The sequence below is a fragment of the Mandrillus leucophaeus genome, unplaced genomic scaffold, assembly GCF_000951045.1.
Source record: "Mandrillus leucophaeus isolate KB7577 unplaced genomic scaffold, Mleu.le_1.0 Scaffold1312, whole genome shotgun sequence".
Taxonomy (NCBI): Eukaryota; Metazoa; Chordata; class Mammalia; order Primates; family Cercopithecidae; genus Mandrillus; species Mandrillus leucophaeus.
In genome coordinates this window covers 454818-472548 of record NW_012101269.1, presented here as the reverse complement: position 1 = coordinate 472548, position 17731 = coordinate 454818, and the positions used below count along the sequence as shown (strand labels likewise).

Below are 17731 nucleotides of genomic sequence, written 5' to 3'. Positions count from 1 at the left end.
GCAGTCTCACACAGACCTTCTAGGCCTTCAGAGATGTCCTACATATGTATTTTCTCATTCCTGACTCTTTCATTCTTCTGGCAGCCTCTAGGGTCTCTCCCATACCTTTCCTAGAACCTGTCACTCCAAAGAAAGAATAAAGTTCTCAGTTTTCTTCCTTTGTCTTCAACATTTCACAGTTTAGTGATTTGTTGATTGCCAGTTGCCTCTTGTTCCGTTCATTGACTAGGGCTCTTCTAAAGATTTTCTCCTAGAGTTAATATTAACTAAAACAAAACACATTTAACTATTTATTCTACCCTGATGATTAATTTTTTAAAGAAAATAACTATTTTTCTACATAAGGAATTTATAATAACATAATTGTGACATTATTTCTTTAGAATAAACCAGACTATATTGTGTTAAGAGACATTTCTACCCTGATTGATATTGAACTATTTATCTGAAGTCACTGTTCATCCCCTTACCACAGCCCAGGTGTAACGGTGTATGGGGAATTAGTACATTTTATTTCACCCTGTTATATTTTTATTTTAGGTTGAAAGACAGAAAGCAGAATGGGAAACAATGCAGGTGGTTAGCTAAGTAGAAAGTAGAAATTTAAACTAAGATTCTAATCTCAAGATAAATCAGATTTGGCAGGTATTGCAGAGATTTTGTGTGGATTACAAATACAGTAGCCATCACGCCATCAACCAGACTTCATTGAATACTTGCACTTGTCAGACCCTGTGTTTTCACAACCAAAAGTTAAGACACATTACTTACCAGTACAAAATAATGTTTTCACTTTGGATTCTTCCCTGTGTGAGAAACTATAATGCTCTTATATCTGCTTGAGTCCAGATTCCTGTCTAGTAATCCATTTTTCACATCATCACAATCTACCTTTTTTATCTGACATAATCATCCAGTACTGTTTAAAATGTATTCTCTGCTTTAATCAGGCTAGCTTCCTTACACAATCCTGGTTCATATCGCTGTCGTTTTTAGTAGCTTACTTCTACTCTGTGCGCCTTGCTCCTTTTCCATTTAGGACTCCCTTTGCCCTCTTTTCAACCTAGCCAAATTTAGTTCGGCTACCACTTCTTTCACCAATCCTTTAGTTTCCACTTCACTTCATACAGATCTTTCTTTTACTTAGTCTCCCATTATATATAACTACTATCTCTTCCACATAATTATTGTATTAGCCGTTCTAAACACTGCTATAAAGAACTGTCCAGGACTGAATAATTTTTAAAGAAAAGCGGTTTAGTTGACTCACAGTTCTGCATGGCTGGGGAAGCCTCTGAAAACTTACAGTCATGGTGGAAGAGGAAGCAGGCATGTCTTACATGGCAGCAGGTGAGAGAGCAAGTGAAGGAAGCCAAGGGGGAAGAGCTCCTTATAAAACCATCAGATCTCATGAGAACTCACTCACTATCATGAGAACAGCATGGGGGAAACCACCCCCATGACCCAGTCACCTCCCACCAATTCCCTCCCTCAACACCTGGGATTACAATTCAAAATGAGATTCGGGTGGGGACACAAAACCAAACCATATCAATTATATATAAGCAAGTCTTGTTTTATTACACGTCACTTTATTATGCTTTGCAGATACTGTGTTTTTGACGAATTAAAGGTTTGTGGCAACCCCGCATTGAGTAAGCCTGTTAGTGCCATTGTTAACAGTGGCATGTGCTCAATTTGTGTCTTTGTCATGTTTTGGTAATTCTCTCAGTATTTTAGACTTTTTAATCATGTATCTATTATGGTGATCTGCAATCAGTAATCTTTGATGTTACTATTGTAATTGTTTTGGGGCACCAAGAACCACACCCATGTAAGAGAACAAACTTAATAAGTAAATGTTGAGTGTGTTCTAACTGCTTTATTGACCGGCCATTTTCCCATCTCTCTCCCTCTCCTTGGGCCTGCCTATTTCTTGAGACACAACAATATTTGAATTAGGCCAATTAATAACCATATAATGTCCTCTAAGCCTTCAAGTGAAAGAAAGAGTCAAATGTCTCATTTAAAATAAAAACCAGAAATGATTAAGCTTAGTGAGGAAAGCATATCAAAAGCTAAGATAGGCCAAAAGCTAGGCCTCTTGTGCCAAACAGCCAATTTGTGGATGCAAAGGAAAAGTTCTTGAAGGAAATTAAAAGTGCTTGTCCAGTGAACACACAAATGATAAGAAAGCAGAACAGTCATATTGCTGATATGGAGAAAGTTTGAGTGGTCTGGATAGATCCAATCAGCCGCAACATTTTCTTAAACCAAAGCCTAATCCAGAGCAAGGCACTAGCTCTCTTTAATTATATGAAGGCTGAGAGACAGGAGGAAGAAGAAAAGTTTGAAGCTATCAGAGGTTGGTTTATGAGGCTTAAGGAAAGAAGCCATCTATCATAAAAGTGTGATATGGTTAGGCTTTGTGTCTCTACCCAGATCTCATCTTGAATTATAATCCCCCTAATCCCTTCATACTGCTATAAAGAACTGCCTGAGACTGGGTAATTTATAAAGGAAAGAGGTTTAATTGACTTACAGTTCAGGTTGGCTGAGGAGGCCTCAGGAAACTTACAATCACGGCGGAAGGCAAAGGGGAAGCAAGGCACGTGTCAGGGGAGAGACCAGGTAGAGGTAATTGGACTATGGGGGTGATTTCCCCCATTCTGTTCTGATAGTGAGTTCACATGAGATCTGATGGTTTTATAAGGGGCTCTGCTCGGCATTTCTCTTTCCTGCCGCCTTGTGAAGAAGGTGCCTTGCTTCCCCTTTGCCTTCTGCCATGATTATAGGTTTCCTGAGGCCTCCTCAGCCAAGCTGAACTGTAAGTCAATTAAACCTCTTTCCTTTATAAATTACCCAGTCTCAGGCAGCTCTTTATAGCAGTATGAAAATGGACTAATACAAAGTATAAAGTGAAGCAGCAAGTACTAAGGTAGAAGCTGCAACAGATTATGCAGAAACTCTAGCTAAGATGATGAAAGTGACTACACTAAACAACAGATTTTCAATGTAGACAAAACACCTTCCTTTGAAAGAAGATGTCATTTAGGACTTTCATAGCTAGAGAAGAGAAGACAGTGCCAGGCTGCAAAGCTTCAAAGGACAGAATGACTCTTGTTAGGGAAAATGCAACTGATGACTTTAAGTTGAGGCCAGTGCTCACTGAAGATTCTGAAAATTCTACAGCCCTTAAGAATTATGCTGAATCTACTCTGCCTCTACTCTGTCAATGGAACAACAAATCCCGGATGACAGCACATCTCTTTAAAGCATGGTTTCCTGAATATTTTAAGCTCCCTATTGAGACTCTGTTGAGAGCAGGAAAAAAAGATTTATTTCATATTACTGCTTGTTAATAATGTACCTAGTCACCCAAGAGCCCTGATTGAGATTTACAAGGAGATTAATATTGCTTCTTGCCTGCTAATACGACATCTATTCTGCAGCCCATGGATCAAAGTATAATTTCAAACTTCAAATCTTATTATTTGAGAAATATATTTCATAAGGCTAGACCTGCTTCAGTGGTTCCACTTATAGATATGGCAAAGTAAACTGAAAACCTTCTGGAAAGGATTCACCATTCTAGATGCCATTAAGATCATTTGTGATTTGTGAGAGGAGGTCAAAATGTCAATTTATCATAATAGAAATTTGGAAGAAGTTAATTCCAAGCCTTATGAATGACTTCAAGACTTTAGTAGAGGAAGTACCTGAAGATGTGATGGAAACAGCAAGAGAACTAGAATTAAAAGTGGCACCTGAATATATGACTCAATTGCTGCAATATTAGAATAAAACTTGAGTGGATGAGGAGTTGCTTCTTATGGATAAGCAAGAAAAAAAGTTTCCTTAGATGGAATGTATTGCTGGTAAAGATTCTCTGAACATTGTTACATTGTTGAAATGACAGCAAAGGATTTAGAATATTACAAAACTTTGTTGATAAAGCAGTGGCAGGATTTGAGACTACTGACTCCAATTTTGTAAGATGTTTATAGGTACAATGCTATCAAATACCATTACATTCTACAGAGAAATCTTTCATGAAAGGAAAAGTCAATTGATGTGGCCAACTTCATTTGTTGTCTTATTTTAAGAAATTGCTGCAGCCACCTAAACCTTCAGCAACCACCAGCCCCTGCTTTTTTTTGTCACCCAAGTGGGAGTGCAGGGGCACCACCATAGCTCACTGTGACCTCTGTCTCCCCAGCTCAAGCAATCCTCCTGCCTCAGCCTCCCAAAGTGCTGGGATTACAGGCATGAGCCACTGCACCCGGCATATCGACCACCACCCTGATCAGTCAGTCAGTAGTCATCAATACCAAGGCAAGACCCTCTATAAGCAAAAGATTATCACTCACTAAAGACTCATGAGCATTAGCATTTTTTAGCAATAAAGTATTTTTAAATTAGGATTTGTATATTTTTAAACATAATATTATTGCACATTTAACAGACTATAGTGTAGACATAACTGTTTATGTGCACTAAGAAACCAAAAAATTTGTGTCATTCCCTTTTTTGTGATACTCACTTTATTGCAATGGTGTGGAACTGAACCTACAATATCTCTGAGGTATGCCTATACATAATTATATACTATTTTATATTGGTTTTGAGTCATTTCATGCATGTAAATTTGAGTGTCTTAATTAAATTGCAATACCTTTAAAGTCAAAGACTGAGTCTTCTTTGGACTGTGTATTCTCATGACAGTGAACTATTGACATGGCTCAAGACGTTGACCCGTTTTGGTTCCTGATGAAGTTTTGTTAATTTAAATGAGAAAAATAAGGACAGTGAAGTAAGTTTTTTTATAAAACTAAATTTATTTGGTTTATAAAACAGTTTAATATTACACCCTTCCTATATTTTTTGTGTCAAGTTATCTCTTTTTCTAGATGATTATAATAGATGATAATTTTTAAATGTTTCTATTTGTCAAAGTACAACATTGTCAATCCTGTGTCAGTGTCTAACTTTTCCTTGTACTCATTCAAAGAATCTCATAGTCGGAGCTTATTAAATACTTATTGTGTCACACAATATCCTGGTAAACACTGAAATGGGGAGGGGTTACTTTCATTCTATTTTAGAGTGGCACAGTTTCTATGGTATAGTGACTAATCTGAACTAATATGTAAAAGATTAAGAATCACTTGAGAATCATTTTCAAAGAATAACTTTTTAAAATGTAGCACACTGCTGACTTGTGTAAAAATTAAGTGTGTTGCTGAACTTGTTTGAAACTCAAATTTTTGGACCCCACCCACAGACCAACTGAATCAGGATCTCTGGGTTTAGGAACTTTAAACTCACACTTTAAAGTAGTTCTGCAAGTGATTAGGATGCAGATGCTTCACGGAGTTAAGAACAACTGCTATCCTAGCAGGCTGATACAGATGTAAGTTTCTATCTCATTTCTGCCAGTTACTGGTCATTGTTTCCTGGATAAGGTTTCTAAACATCTTTAAGTCTCAGTTTATTCTTCTATAAAATATGGTTACTAATAAGGCTGCTATGGTGAAGGTTAAATGAGATAATGGATATAAACTAGTGTTACAATGAAGGTGGTCAATAAATATTAATTTACTTCGTTTCCTTCCTTTGAAATTCCGTTGTACTTCAGTGATGAGTAGTGTAAAGAGTTTCTGATTCATGTACTAGACATTGCTTTTGGCCGCAGATCTCATCACTGAACCAATCATGTATTACTAAAGCTCCTTTTCTTTTTTTCTTTCTTTTTCTTTTTCTTTTTTTTTTTTTTTTTTATTACTCTTGAAGCCAAAGTTATCTCACTTGCTATTAAGTTGCAGAAGTACAGTACTTTCCTAATCCCCAGGCTTCTGCTTCTCCCATCCTTAACCGGCATGGGACCCAGTGGAAGAATTAATGGACTAGAAATCGTTTGGGTATTGATTTCCTACTTAGTAAAATGAGGGACTTTTTCACATGATTTGATATATCCTTTCTGTTAAAAAAAAAAAAAAGAAAGGTTCTCACTTTCATGTCACACATAAAATTGAGAAGACATTATTAAGTTATCCCACTATTTTACCACTTGCCAATGTAGGCTCCTAGATTTACGTGGAAGAAAATTGTTTCATTTCAGAGAAGAAAATAAGCAGAGAATCTACTAGAATCAGTTTTTACTTGACACTGTCATCTCTTTGACTTAGAAAAGGGATGTGGTAGAGAGAGATAGCAGCTAGAGATCTAAGGGCAGGAAAACCATGCTTTGAGGAACCTTATCCCATATCAGAATCTCAGTAGCTCTTCCCTCTGTTTCAGCCTCACCTCTTATAGGAGTTGTTCCCAAGTGGGAGGTGAGCTCTTTTTATATATTCAGAATATATATAATTCAGAAATTGGGAGATTCGAAGTAAGATATAATGCATCGGTTTGCTAGGGCTGCCATAACAAAGGATATTGGAGTGGTGCATCTACAAACCAAGGAATGCCAAAGATTTGCCAGCAAACCACCAGAAGCCAGGGAGAGGCATGGAACAGATTCATCCTCACAGCCCTCAGAAGGCATCAACCTTGCTAATATCTTGATCTAGTACTTCTAGGCTCCAGGACTGTGAGACAATGAATTTCTGTTGTTTAAGCTACCTAGTTTGTGGTACTTATCTTCACATGGCATTCTTGTGTGTATTTGTATATCCAAATTTCTTTTTTTTAATAAGGACATTGATCATATTTTATTAGGGTAAGACCCACCCTAGTGACCTCAGTTTAACTTGATTTCCTCTACAAAGACCCTATTTACAAATAAGATCACATTCTGAAGTGTTGGGGATTAGGATTTCAACATATCTCTTTTGGAGGGCACAATTCGACCCATAAAACATGGTTCACAGCATCATGAGCCAGAGGCCTTCCTGGACAGGATCTGTATAAATAGCCTGAGGGCTCAAACCGGGACAAATATACCAGCTTCCCTCAGAACAAAATGCAATTCCTGGATTTTTACCTCCTTTGAAAACTGAGTACTAATTACTTATTTTTATATTACCAATGCTCTTTGAGTGCAACATGCTGAGTACATGTGATTCATTTTATTTTTCTTAGAAACAGAGCTCTTAAAAAGCACTGTCTGGATATCTTCAGAGGGAAAAAGGAGAAAGTTAATTGAATCGGTGACACTTCAGATCTCTCACAGAGGAAGGTAAGATTTCAGTCAACAGCACATAGAGGATTATCCTCATTTACCCAGGACTGACAATGTTTGTGAATTCTAAAGCTGTGCATGTAGTGAATATGCAAGATAAAATTGAAATAAGAATAATGGAATAGCAGTTTAGAAATGATTAAAATGTGCCCAAGCCCTGAGTTTTCAGATAACATGATAGTTTTCTAATAGTGAACATGTTTAAGATGTATAGCCATAAAAAAGATTTAAAAAAGAAAGAAACAGATGTATAGCCAACTTTTAATAATCTGTGCTATACACTCCATAGCAGGTCTGAAGGTAGCTGTACACCAGCAGCAGAAGGTGTACCCTGGAGCACAGTTTTGTGGCAGTACTCCCAGCTGACCAGCTGAGGACTAGTGACCCTACTTAAGAACAGTTGGCTAAGAGGATAGTCAAGTGAGGGGAATGTGCTACAAGAGAATCATGGTAGATAGAGATGCCTACAAAAGGGAGTGTCTGTCTTCTTGTTCCTTTCTGATCTGTAGAACCTGCAGGTTCACTGTAGAGCTCCCATTGGAGCACAGTGGAGCATGAAGAGAGAATCCTTAGGAGAGCTTACCAAGGAATTTGGGGGAAGAGTGTGTTTACAAACATGGGGAAAAGTATTTACTTCTCATTTAGATGTTCTGCAGGCAGAAAGCTTACTAGTGTAGGCTGTATTTGTAGGGCTGCAAGCCACCAAAGTAAAGACTACTTGGAAGAGAACCAATCTTTTCTGAAGCTCTGTGTGAAAAGATACAGTGGTCGGGGTGGGGTGCAGAATCTCTAGAGCAGCTCATACAACCACAGGGCAAAGAGAGGGAACTCCTACACTGAAAAAAAGATTGCAGCAGAGATGGAGGGCTAGTAGTTTTAGGACAACTAGACACTTCTGAAAGTGAGGACTTCTGAAAGTGAGGACACCAAACCAACAGAAGCCACCAGGACAGCACACAGCCATTCCAAAATTCCAAACCAGGATCATTCCAGAAAAGCTTTACATCCCAGTCTAGTATATGGATGGTTTTGTAAGATGACCTATGATTTTTCTGTTCCTCCTTCCTGCCCCTAACTTCAGAGAAACAGACCTGGAAAGAGGGAAGGGAGGAGTGAAAGAGCGTGCTATACTTTACCTTCTCCCCTTCTATTTTAAACCGGACAAATCTATATTTTAATTATTAAAAGTAACCAGAAAGTTATATGGTCTGTCCAGGATGGCATTAAAGAAAATGAGAGAAAAAAGTTTAAGATAGCATGGTTGGAGACAATAATTGGAAGAAACCAAGTACTTCAAGTTATATAACGCCCTGTCTTATAAACACTCTCGAACCAATAATAATGCTATTACTGGAAGACATCTTCAGGGTTGAAATGCTACACATAACTGAAGACTACTTGTTAGAGCAAGACCTTAAGAACTTCTTTACTGACTATTCCCAACATGTGGCGCTGGTAATCATTAAAGAATCATTGTATTGGCTGTTAAACATCTCGGGATCCCCTGTTTAAATCAAATTAACAAAACACTTATTTAACAAATATATATTGATTGCCAATTATGAAGTAGATGCTATAGTAGGTGTTGGTAGTATAAATATGAAGAAGACATTGTGTGTGCATATTAATATACAGCGAATTAAACTTCAGCCAGAGAAGTACTATACTAGAAGGTTGATAGAAGTGTGGTGGTAGCTCCCAGGAGGAAGCAGTTGGCATCCTTGGAAATGAGTAGTCTTCACAGAAAGTATGACATTTGACCTGCTTCTTAGAGGAGATGCATATTAAACCTATTAAATCCATATCAGCCTTTAACACCTTTGCTCAGATTAGTTTCTTGTCCTGTTTTTCCACCTGGTGAGCAGATAAGAGCAGGACAGGAAAGTTCTGATGAAAGGAAGAAGTGCCACAGAGAGAATGCCTTGCAAGGAAAGAAGCCGGGCAGGCAGGACCCCCTGAGTATCCTAAGGAGAAGTACCAGCGATTTAGGGAAGAAAATTGCTGCCAGAAGGGCAGGAAATAAAAATTATGACCTAGATCATTTTACTTATGTCTTCTCTGGTTCTGTGAATATATCTCGGGTGTCCTTTTATAATCACATTTCATTAACCAGGCAAGATTAATCAGTGACCAGATAGGACAGTCACTGACTCTTAAGACCTTATGCTTTGAGGCGGGCGCGGTGGCTTAAGCCTGTAATCCCAGCACTTTGGGAGGCCGAGATGGGCGGATCACGAGGTCAGGAGATCAAGATCATCCTGGCTAACACGGTGAAACCCCGTCTCTACTAAAAAATACAAAATATTAGCCGGGCGTGGTGGCACGCGCCTGTAGTCCCAGCTACTCGGGAGGCTGAGGGAGAATGGCATGAGCCCGGGAGTCGGAGCTTGCAGTGAGCTGAGATCCGGTCACTGCACTCCAGCCTGGGCGACAGAGCGAGACTCCATCTCAAAAAAAAAAAAAAAAAGACTTTATGCTTTGAAACAATGTGTACAAATGTATAGAGAGACACGTAGACCAGCGGTCTCCAACCTTTTTGGCACCGGGGACTCATTTTTGGAAGACAGTTTTTCCACGAGATGGGATGGTGGAGCAGGAGTTTGTTGGGGGCGTTGGATGTGTGGGGGGTTGGTTTCAGGATGAAACTGTTCCACCTCAGATCATCAGGCATTAATTAGATTCTCATTAGTAGTGTGCAATCTAGATCCCTCACATGAGCAGTTCATAATAGGGTTCACACTCCTATGAGAATCAAATATGCGGCTGATCTGATGGGAGGCAGAGCTCAGGCAGGTGGTAATGCTCACTGACGGCCACTCATTTCCTGCTGTGTGGCCTGGTTCCTAACAGGCCACAGACCAGTACCTGTCTGCAGCTAGGGAGTTGGGAACCCCTGATTGTATACCAGTAAAACAAGGGCTGATAGAGCTGCTAATGCCAGCCTCAAATGAGTGAATGAGCAAATACAGAAGTACAGTTCAAGTATACAGAAGTTCTCTTCATCCTTGTAGCTCTTTGAAGTTTTGATGATTCTACTTTGTATTTTTAAGTTCCAATTTTAATGCAATGTGTGTAATTGAGTGCTAGTTGTGTAATTTGGAGCAAGTCTCTGCGAGATCTCTTTTTTAAAAAATAATCCAAAAACTAGAAGATTGGACTAAATTACCACTATGATTCTTTTCAAAGCTATCTTAATTTACGACTATTTGAAGTTACTTCAGTCAGTGCTAATGATACCGTAGTCACAGATTTGAACCACTGAGATGCAATTCACTTATTTAAAAACTACTTGATAAGGGTTTGTTGGGAGGATTGCTAGATAAAATATGGGACACCTAGTTAAATTTGAATTTCACATAAAGAATGAAGATTTTTAATGTAAGTATGTTTCATATATTTGAATATGTAAAAATATCCAAATATACTTAAAATTTATTTGTTCTCCATTTGAAATTAAAGTTTAACTATGTGTTCTTTCAAAATCTAGCATTCTTACATCTATGTTAGCTTCAATATAGAAGCTACGCTCTGTGGAAGACAAAATGGTGTATCAGTCATAGATCCTTCACTCAGTCTAGAGGGGCAAATGAGAGTCAAATATTAATAATGATATTACAAAATGAGTTCATGAGAAATACCCTTAGAGAGTGCTATAAAGGTTTTGCGGGAGGGACAAATTACTTCCAGCTACAAAAGCAAGAGAAGAACTTGAGCTGGGCTGAGAAAGATGGCAGGATCAAGGCTTCTGAATGTGATGTGAGGAAGAGGTAAGGTCATTTCCAGTAGAGTGAACGGCTTGAGTAAGAGCATGGAGATGGGAAAGCACAGAGGAAGAGAGGAGAGCTAATCATTTGGTTTGACTGTGGCTTGATTGGGTAAAGGGAAATTAAAGCAGAAAATATTAGAAAGGGAAGGCAGGGGCATACCAAGGGAGCCAGAGGTAGGAGGGATGAAGGCTAGAAATCTGAATAAGCAAAGGCATTTGATTTGATGCTTGAAGGTTTTTGATCCAGGGTGACACTGCATGCCAATAGCGACAAGGGAGGGTGTAAAGAATCATCCCAAATGAATCACTTCCAAGAAAAACTTGGAAGTGTAGTTTTTAACACATAGCTTAAGAAACATATTAGGTGAAAAGGAAATATAGGTAAGTGGGAAAATCACAAGCTTAGGTATGAAAAGATTCTGGGTTCAAATCTACATTCTCCTTCTGTATGATTGTAAGTTATTTCCTATCTGAAACTCAGTTCCTTGCATAGACAAAAGACTACAAATGCTCTCATTATGCTTGGAAGTTGTAAGTACCACTGTATACCTGGCATATATTAGGAGCTCACTAAGTACTAATTGCCACATGAGTTATTATTTACTTATTACTTATTCTCCTCTAGTCTTCAGAGTATCTTATTTTATTGTAGCAGGTGAAGATGCTCCCAAGAGATTAAAAAGATTTTTTTCAAAATATTTTTATTTTTATGAAAAAAATCTTTTTCTTAAAATAAAAAACAACATATCTATCTGAACTTAAAAAAAAAAAAAAAAGGAAAAATTAAGAAGCCAGTATTTGGAAAATTTGGTCCAAATACTTACTTTAAATTGATTTCTTCAATACTAGAGAAAGCAAGATTTTCTTCCTAATTGATATATCACATGGTTAAACCAGGAACCCTGGGAAAAGCTGGGGTATCTTTCGATAATTATGAAGTGAAAGCAAGAATTTCTATTTAATTATTTACAGCCTGACCAAATAGTATAGAATTTAGGTCAGCAGGTGAACCAGGGAGTCTCATGAATCCTGTGTACTTAAAGGAATAACAAAGCAGGGGGCTCATGGCCCGTGAAAGCCAGAGTGAAGGGGAGAATTGAGCAGTAATAGGCTCATTTTTTTTTTCTTTATAAAGACTTATTCTGGGCCTGGCGTGGTGTCTCACGCCTTTAATCCCAGCACTTTGGGAGGCCAAGGTGGGAGGATCAGTTGAGCTCAGGAGTTTGAGACCAGCCTGGACAACATGGTGAAACCCTATCACTACAAAAAGTATAAAACTTAACTGGGTGTGGTGGCATGCACCTGTAGTTCCAGCTACTCAGGAAGCTGAAGTGGCACAACCACTTGAACCCAAGAGGCCTGGGCTGCAGTGAGCTAAGATGGTGCCACTGCACTCCAGTCTCAGTGACTGAGCAAGACCCTGTCTCAAAAAAAAAAAAAAAAAAAAGGCCCATTCTGAATAATTCCCCTTGTTTCTGATTTTTTTCCTCTAGAATTCTGATTTTTTCCTCCATCTCAGTTGTCCACAATGATTGATGATACATTTGTTCTCTGAGATAGCACCTAGAGGAACGGTTACCAAAGTGTCCTGTGCCGTGTCAAAGGCTGAAATAACCACCATTGCTGAAATTATGTGTTTATAGATAACACCTCCCTATTTTGGCATTTTTCTTTCAAAAATGAATTATCACCAGTACCTGCCTTTATTCATATATTTTTTCCTTAACCTTGTTGCTGAGTATCTAAAATAGATTTGCAGCTGAAGAACTGCTCATTCCCTTGTCTTCCCATACCAGGCCTATAGCCTGCTTTCAAACTTATTCCTATGCACAGCACAACGTGAGCTGTATCTTAGGTTTATTCTCATACTTTGTATTCGGAGTCAATAAACTTGGTAAGTGCACAGCTGTGACACAGTAGGATTCCTACAGGCTTTAAGCAAATGTACGTGATTTTATCAGTCCCAGAAGACTAGCCCTTGAGTGATTTGCTTGGGTAACATTTTTGGCAGTGCTTCTTTCTTTGTTTTTGTTAATATTCTAGATTCATGTTTGTGAGACTCTCAAATTTATTTCAGATTAGATGAAGGTGACCTTCCCCTTCGCCAAGCAGAATCTCCCGTGAGACTCATGAATCCTCTTTAGGCCAATTACAGCTATCACTTGTTAACTATTGGAGTACCTTCAGTCTTAAAAGAGCTGCTAGAAAATTAAGACTGCAACATGAAAGAAGAGCAAATGGTCAGGCATATCACACGTTTTTATCAAGTGATTTGGTTTAGGACTTGATAACCTGGTTAGTACTTGAGCACTGAGAGACATTTTGAATTTAAAGTAAGATGGAGAAAGTGAAGGAAGCTAAATTACAGAAGATAGAAACACAATCAATCATATTCAGAACAGAAACATCTTGGGCTTGATGTCTGGGAACAATGAGAAGACTAGGCTGCTTTAGAACTTAGCTCTCATTTGTTGTGGTGACCTCCACCTGCAAGAGGACACTCTCCCATCCCAGTGAGACTGAGGTGAGAATCACAAGACCACTACCCTCTGTCTCATCTTTTCTCCAAGCCTTAGGCCATCATGGGATTCACTAACATCATTCACACGTCGGGAATGATATATCAGAGTGATTCCCTCTTTCCTGCTCATCTTTCTGCCTCTAGAAAAGACAGAATTTCACTGTTTACCTCGGGAAACATGAAAGTTAACGATAAATATAAATGATAGATGAAGCAAACATTGAAAGCTATAAAGTTGAAAGTAGGACCTAATACCCTGTAGTAATGTGTGCTCCTTTTTAAAAGAAAACACACATGAGTCATTTTAGAAAGGTTAATTTGCGCTACCTCTCCAAAATATTCTCAGAATAATTGCAGAGAAAAATTGTGACAAAACACTAGAGGCACTATTGGTGAAAGAAAACTGTATATTCTTATCTTTCAATCAGGAAAGAATAATATTTACTTGATTGAAATGATTTTTTTCCTCAGAAACTGTAGTACTGGCTATTAGAAAACAGATAATTTAAACTATCATTTCTCAGAATGTTTTATCTCCATGACTCAAAGATAGTTTCCCTCCGTGAGGAAATATCCCAGTGTTTGTTTTTGAGTTGTCATCAATACAAAGCAGCAGTACCTTCACATATACTGTGTTTCCAGCTTTTCAAAGCATTTTCACTTGTTTCTCAATTGTTTATTACAATAATAACCCTGTGTTGACATTATTATCTTCATTTTACAAACGAGGCAGCTCAGATTCAGACATTAAGGGACCTTCACAATATATTTAGCTGATGGTGGCAGAACCAAGGCAAAACCCAAAGTCCTTGCCAAAGACCACCTCCATTTGTCTTCAACGGACTCCCTGAGTTTTTCATTGTTGTTCTTCTGTGGTATGGCTGAAGCCCTCCAAATTTGGAAAAGACAAGCAAGTACAAGATAGGCACTTAGATTATCATTCCTCAACTGGCTTCTCCACAGGCTTTTCCTCCTAATATATAAAAAACAGCAATAAAGGACAGAAGACTAACATTTTAAACACTGAACTGTTGCTCAAATTTACTCCTCCTGTATAATATAATTTGTTCTTATAAGGTTGTAAAACTGCACTGCCTACTTAAATTGCATGTTTCACATGTCTATACTATTCAGCTCCTTTTCTCATCTCTGCAGTGCCTACCCCCAAGATACTACTGGCTAAACAATTCCCATGAAACAGTGTTTGAATTTAAGAGGCAGGATTGCAAGAAACACAAATGGCCATCCTCTCATATATGTGCTTCTATCACAGAAACTGATTGTTCTCTAAAGACAAGCATGGATTTTTTTTTTTTTCTTCCAGCAGCTTCAAGGTAATTATCTACTTAACCTGCATAGTAGCAGTTGTTGGGGCTCAGAAAACCTGAAAATGTACCATTTTGGTATGCTAATTATTTAAACTGAGGGCACTTGGGAAACAGCAAATACAGGAAAGGGCTCTCTCTGAACTCCCTTAAGTGCCTGAAGATAGAGCCTCCAAAAAGTAACACAATTGTCATAGGTATCCTCCCTGGGAGTCTCATCAGTGAAGGAAGATTAATTCACAGGAGACACCACCCTCCAGAAAGACTTTGTCACAAACTATCCATCACCTCTTCTTCCGATGAGATTCTTGGAGACAATGTTTATTACCTGAGAGATGTTATCTGTATAACAAGGCAACCTTTGTTCTCCATGCATTCCCTCCTCTTACTCCCCTGCAACTTGTAGAGACACCACCCCCCATAAACCACCAACCCCTACTTCTTTCTTTAGCTCGGGATTCTATAAAAACTTCTATCATCTGGCCCCTCTTCAAGTCCTCTACTTTGTGGGACTCCTATGTGTAATTAAAATAGCTTTTCTCCTACTAAACTGTCTACTGTCAGTTTATTTCGTAGATTCAATTATTGAACCTTCAGAGGATAGAAAATTTTCTCTCCCCTACACAATTATAAGAGTAATTTGGAATTTTACTTGTTGTTTTATATCATTAGTTATCTTTATTTATATACATGCATATGTCCTCTCTATCACTCCAAATGAAGTGATATGCACATATATATATAAAATACATATTTCATATTTCTATGTCCTGTTTTCCCTCCATCCCTTGCATTTTGCCTTGTGTATTGTTAGTGTTCAAATAAATATTTGTTAAACAAAAAGGAAATGAAAGAATGAAAAGTTCTACAAACCTATCAATAGTAAACAATAGTGGCTGTACTTTTCTTTCAGAGAAACAAGTCAACAGTTTTCAAACAAAATCAGTCTTGGTGATATTTCCTAATGACTTAGCAGTCAACAATTCCCAGCTCAAAAAATTAAAAAAAGATAAAACAATACATTACCTTTATCGTTATGAATGTCTTCAAAAATAATTTGTTCATTATAAATTTAGTTATGATTTAATTGTTTTGTGAAACCATTGGGAATATATTTCATTTTGTTTCTTGTTCTTGTAGAGAAGAAAAGCTAATTTTCTCTGTACTCGGTAGTTCTTAACTGCAATTCCTGGTAACAAAAGACAAATAAACAAGCAGAAGTTAATTAAAATGTATACTTAATGTTACATGTTACATGGGAGAAGATCCAGAGAAATGAGTACATCTGTGCAGCAAATCTCAAAGTTTAAACTTTAGGATAAATGCCATTGTTTTTTGATACAAGAAAGAAGGATGCAGGGAAAGATCCAGCTCAGAGGATATGACTAGGAAAAGTATCTTAAACAAAGGTAATGGGGAATCCTAATTAGGGAAAGGGAGTCAGGCTGGTGGGACCAAGGGAAAGCAAAAAGAAAAAGCAGATAAGCTATAACTCTGCCTTTCTTCGTGGTCCAGAACACATAGCTCTCCTACACAAATAACTCACAATCTTCCTGTGTCCAGCTATCACCAGACTCTGTTGATCAAAAAATGCAGGTTAGCTCACTGCAACCTTGACCCGTTATCTGTGTTGCACAAAGCCCTCTTCAGCACACAGCACAAGCACCATGCTATAAAATCACCAACAAGCCTTTGTCTCTTTGTAGTCAGCTCCTCTCTTGCTGATTTGCCCGCGGCTGTCTTACAATGTGTTTTCCTACTTTCTCTAGTAAATCTGCCTTTCTTTACCTCCAACTGTGTTGGTAAATTATTTTAACCACCCATCTGGCACCGGCCCCAGATAGTCACCATCTGCAACAGATAAGGATGATTATGCAAATTTAAGTCAATACCTTTTCCATTTTGTTTAAGAGTCATTAGTGATTTAGTGTCCTTTTCTTCCTGATGCAGGGAGAAAGACCCTTACAAATAAAGTTTCCTTTTACAGATGTAAATTTCTCTTTCTAAAAAAGTAACTTTTTAGGGCCAATTCTGTGTCTGGTATTTCTCAAAATAACTCATTCAAAATAATATGTCAAAGATTTAGGGTGACATATTCTGTTCTTCTACAGTCATATTTTGGAGTAGTGTACTTTGAGCACTGCCATATTCCTGTTTAAAACTTTCCCGAGAAGTTTCACAATCCAGAAACTGAGTTGGTAGATTATCCCATGACCTAGGGCTTTTTTATGAAAACAAAAGGAAAAGGTTAATAGTTAGAATAAACTATAACCTAGTCTTTTAGTTTGGAGTGCAGACAGTCAAGAAAGTTTCTAAATGTTTGCCTTAAAGCATCTTTTGCAGTTTGAATACCTCCAGTGTGGCTGAGTGGCCCACAGCAACAAGCATGAAGGTTGTCCATACATGAGCTGTTACGATGATTTATCTGCAGTTTATATCAAGTAGTCCAGTTTTAGCTCACAGGGCTCTAGTAAAGGGGCAGTCTTTATTTTTAGTGATTCCATGTCAGAAAGGTGGAAGAAAATTTGAAATGTTAGTTTTAAGAGTTTTGCAAAGTCTTAGCCAAATATTAGAAGAATTCAGGGTCAGTTGAAGTTTATAGGTAGATAGCAAAACCTCAGAGAAAATAAACAGGAGTAGAGTCTAATAACAGGTGTACCATAGTTTTCTATTGGAACATAATTTTTCTCTCTACAGCCACCCCTACTTCTGCCAAAGATAGTTGCAGTAAGAATAATTAGTTTACAAAATAAGTCTACTGTTGTCATGTCCTGATTATTTAAGTAAGTATAGCAAGAGTAGTGATTAACCAGAAAGGCTCTTTTTAAGTTGGCTTCACTGGAACTTTAATAAGAAATCTCAGATTGGACTTTTTAAAGCATCATAAGACTAAGATGCTAACCCAAGAACTTGCCATCAGATATTATAGCAGGATA

General features: G+C 37.9%; 1 protein-coding gene across 1 annotated transcript in view; it reads left to right on the top strand.

Annotated features, from left to right (window-relative positions):
• RGS5 (regulator of G-protein signaling 5) overlaps positions 1-17731 on the top strand; it is a 172473-nt gene that overhangs the window by 11691 nt on the left and 143051 nt on the right. The window contains exon 2 of the mRNA XM_011972884.1: positions 7084-7180. The gene's annotated coding sequence lies outside the window, so the exon portion shown is untranslated. The remainder of the gene's footprint in view (positions 1-7083; positions 7181-17731) is intronic.